This window comes from Centrocercus urophasianus, unplaced genomic scaffold (genome assembly GCF_019232065.1).
Source record: "Centrocercus urophasianus isolate 14NV4802_14NV808 unplaced genomic scaffold, USGS_Curo_1.0 seq_13, whole genome shotgun sequence".
Taxonomy (NCBI): domain Eukaryota; kingdom Metazoa; phylum Chordata; class Aves; order Galliformes; family Phasianidae; genus Centrocercus; species Centrocercus urophasianus.
The window spans coordinates 37799060-37803617 of NW_024884475.1; the positions used below are offsets into that span (position 1 = coordinate 37799060).

At 36.8% G+C, this 4558-nt stretch overlaps 1 long non-coding RNA gene across 1 annotated transcript in view; it reads right to left on the minus strand.

The window, feature by feature from the left end:
• The window catches only part of LOC122157056, an 11802-nt gene extending 10826 nt beyond the window's left edge, over nt 1-976 (minus strand). Inside the window, exon 1 of the long non-coding RNA XR_006167763.1 lies at nt 648-976. This is a non-coding gene — a long non-coding RNA (uncharacterized LOC122157056). The remainder of the gene's footprint in view (nt 1-647) is intronic.
• Between the last annotated feature and the right edge of the window lie 3582 nt (nt 977-4558).

Consider the following 4558-nt stretch of genomic DNA (forward strand, 5'->3'; position numbering starts at 1 on the left):
GGATGGTGTCAGAAAATCATTAGAAAAAAAATGCACTGAAAACACTTCTCTACTCTCATGAAGAGTTGAAAACATCTAGACAAAAAGATTGTCTACAGTGGGCAAAATGAAAGAAAATCCAGAGCCCACCCAGGAAAATAAATGCAAAAAAAGTAGAAAAAGTTCTGACAGGGCAATTCTCTGCCATAACTTCACCTAGTTCAGAGATCAGCAGGGAGGCCTGCAGTGCTGCTAGTCCCCATTCCATTGTTGTCACACAGGAGTATATCACTGCAGCCATTTTATAGCCTTAGCAAAGAAAGGTTGAAGGGAAGTGATGAGAGATACTAAGAGCAGAAAATGATGTGATTTGTTTTCCCCAGAAATTTGGCCTTTCTTGTGTATCAGTAACATTTTGTAGTGATTTCTGGAAAAGCACAAAAAAAAAAAAGAAAAAAGCAGAATGGCCAGTTCTGAGCTGCTTATGCCACCCAAAAGGAATGCATGAGAAATTAAAACCCAAAAGACAAAAACAATGCATTTCCCATCCATTCTGTACAACGTGAAACATAAAACATTCAGCTCACACTAGGAAGCTTCAGGATGCAGTTGTAAAAAATGAGAGTACTCAAGGGAAACAGAGGTTTTCTGGGGGCTACAAAACTTACTGTTTTATTCCAATTTCTTCAGAGATACTGTGTTCTCTCATTGTCCTTTTCAACTCAAAAGAAAGTGCTTAGGCTGTGGTTCCACAACACAGTAAATTCACTTTCGAGCTCCAACTACCAAGACCTTCTCTTTCCATGTAGTGACCATGTGAATTTCAGCCTTATTTGTCAGGATAACAGAACTGTAACTGTGCATCCAATGTTGATCCAGATCCGGTTTGTTCTTCTTCAGCCCAGTAAAACACCTATCTCAAATTAATGACAATAACATCAGTAAAAGATAATAGCATTCCTAGCTAGGATCAGAATCCAGAGAATCACAGGGACTTTTTTGTGTTGAGGGATATGGATATGGTTTAGTGAGAACTATTGGTGGTAGGTGGATGGTTGGACTGGATGACCTTGTAGGTCTTTTCCAACCTTGGTGTTTCTCTGATTCTGTGTCTTTTTGTAGCTGTACTCCTATCCTGTAACTCACATGTGAAGCAGTTATTGTTCCTTATCAGCTCATTCATTGGCAAAAACACAGTGACTTATATGACATAGAAGGATCAATAAAATCAAGAGATCATAGAAGAAAGCTGGAAAATCCTACTGGCAACAATTACTTTCCATTCTTGTCCTACTGACAGCTTTCCTTGTATTTTGGATTTCTTACAGGAAAAGGCAATTCTCTGAAGAGTAAGACCAAAGAATTGTGCGGTAATTCAAAGCACAGTCAACTATTAGACAGGACAGGACTCACATGCCCGGGTCAGGGCTGCCTCCTCCAGAGATGATGTGGAAGAAGCAGTCTCTACAAGAAAGAGCTGACTCAGTCATTCTCTGTCTTCAGTAACTGAGCTGCCTGAGGCAGCAGCTGCCTGCTCTTTGCTTAAGGACAGTCCTCACTTGCTTATCCTTCAAGCTGAAAAACTTAGAGCTTTGGACCTAGAGCTTTGACTGATGCACACAATTTTTCATTGCTATAATGTTATTTTCCATTCATCCAAAGTACCTCTCTCTGGTGATTTAAGCATTGCATGTTAGCCAGAATAACTTCCTGGTGTGTGTTTTGCTTCCCGGAAGCAAGCGGCAGCCTTACCTGTCCCAAGTGACAAGTAAGCATTCAGTGATTATATATACGTAATGAAAAGACAAGATCATTATAAATCATACTCCAGGTATTCAGTGATCCTTACTAAAATAAAGCTTTTGTCCAGAGTTTGAGGTTCCCACAATGCTGTATCTCTTCTCTAGAAAACAAGGAGATTAGCAGTTTAAAACAAAGTAGAAAAGCGATTGTTGTCCCAGTAACAATTGGGCTGGTTTGAGTTCTTTATATAACTACATATAGGGAAGAATGGAGAAGTAGAGATGGGGGATATCACCACACTATGGATACCAAAATGTCTTAGATTTGCTATACATCCCATAACAGATTAGAATTAAACTGGCAAATTTTGACAGAAAATTCAAAAGAGAAGTTCAAATCAAACAGAAAGTAACATTCACATAGCCAAATAAGGCATCAATATAAAACAAACAAACAAACAACAACAAATACAACAGGACAACATTGGGCAGGTAAGAAGCTAAGAAGAAAGGCAGGGAAAAGTTGGGTTGGCTGAAAAACTAATTCAAATAAGCAATAGATAAGTTGCATCAGACAAACAGTAGATTATCATGATAAATTTGCACTATTCACAGACACAGATAACATACACGTTTTAGAGTGGCCTAATTCAAAACTTCAGTGCCTTTTTTCTCACTTCTGCTCTTTTTCAATAGTACAGATAGGCCGAATTTGTATAGGAAAGCTTGCATCTTTGTGGTTTTTATGATAATTTGTCCCTTCAGGAATGTAGTGGGTTTGTAAGTTACATCTCTCACATTCTCTATTCAGATTCCTCTAGGAATTATGCAATTACCCAGTTTTAACTTACAGAAGCTTTGCTAAGAATGTATTATGCCTATAGATCTGTGTGTCAGAATTTTCTTCTAAGACAGTACAGATGTTAGTCTTGATGTATTTTTCCCACTTTTGAGGTCATTCAGACCAAGGAGCAAGAACAGAAACCTGTATTACTGTGGCCTTTTAAATCTTCAAGAGAATACTTCTTGCCAGATCTTTTTCATTTCTTTTTTGCAGCATGAAGTCCATAAGGGAATGAAAGGTGATGAGCAAAACTGTCTACAGCTGCTATGTGACAAATGGAGTTAACCACATCAATACTTTCTCCTAATCCCTTTTACATCAAATAGCTATATAAGGTCATCAAAAAACCTGGAAAGGATGGAATATGCCTTAAGCAAAATTCCTCTAAATAGTAAATATCCCACTACAAAACAGTCCACAAAGGCTGCATTTGAACATCTCCTAACAGGTACCTGACATACCCAAAATTTTAATATTTCACTCAAGGATAGTATGTAAACAAGGTCTGAGAAATTTTACTTTTTGTTATCAAACATGCATTTCTGGAATTAAGTCTGATAAATGTATTGCAAAACTCAGGAACTATCCGTGTGGTCCAAGTGATAAAGGATTAAGGTGTATTTAAAAAAAAAAAAATTGTGAGGGAAACTAAAGCAGCCATGCAAAAGAAAATAAGAAATCACTTGCAACTAATTAGGGAATCAGGCAGTTTAGGTGTATTTTATTCAACTTTTAAGTCACAAAATCTTGGAAAAATTTTCTCCATGTCTGCCACAACTTCACACAATTTTCTTTTCTAAATGCTTTTGAAAGCTCATCATTTGAAAAAAAAAAGATATTTAGCAAGGCTTCCAGTAGCAGTGTTTTAGTAAGATAGTCTATACCATACAAGTTCTCTTAACAGTACTAGCTCACAGTCAAAGCATAGAATTTCCATATTTAAAAATAAATAAATAGCAATTAATAGAACAGTTAGGTGCATCAGTAAGACACCTCTGAAAGGGGAGAAGGATGGTTATGGCAGAAGAAGAAAAGCCCAGAGAAGCATGTAAGAAGTGTGTTCTGGACAGGGAGAGAACTTCTGGCACCCCATATGGTGCTGCATTTTATGTAGCCTAACCCAGCTAGGATGTGAAGCATTCTGATCCATTCTGTGTTAATTTGCTGATGAGACTGAATCCTTTCTACCAAGTTACAACCAAGGGCAACTGTGCTCATCATTTCTGTTTGTACAATTACTAGAAAAAATGTACCTTCCAAAATCTTTCATTTGAATCTCTTTGAAGTCCTCTCTAGTGGAATTTTCCACTTTTTGCTATTTGATTTGGACTACTGGGGATTCGTGAGTTCTACTGAAATATCCCAGCTAGCAAAAAATGAAGCTAATTTTGCCAGAGTTAATAGAAAAAGTTGCATGTGTACAGGTATTGTCTATAAACTATTGCCTTTATTTATATTCAGATTGACTTACCTGATTTTCTTTTATCTAATCTTTCAGTTGCAATTCTCATTACCTATGACTGTTTTCATTCATCTGAGAGTAAAAGGAAGTTGTTTCATGGAGCAGCAATAAGAAATGTAATGAGGTATCTGCCTTGTGTTTATCTGTTTTTACTAAAAAGTTATCTTGCTTGTTATGTAGTGTTATTAGAAGTGATGTATGTGGTAAATCTACCAGAAAAAAAGTCCAAATTCATATCCTCTTATAGGATATTCTGACTCAGGAGTACCACATGAGGTATGAAATTGTGAGGTTCTATTCATTCTTCAAGGCCAGGCTGGATGGGGCTTTGAGCAACCTGGTCTAGATGGAGATGTCCCTATCTACAGCAGGGGAGTTGGAACTAGATGATCTTAAAGATTCCTTCCAACCCAAACCATTCTATGATTCTATGATTCTTTCTCAAAAAAAAAAAAAAAAAAAAAAAAAAAAAAAAAGGAAATTGTTGAGAGTTCTGGAAGCCATATGAATAAAATCACATTTTGATTTTCT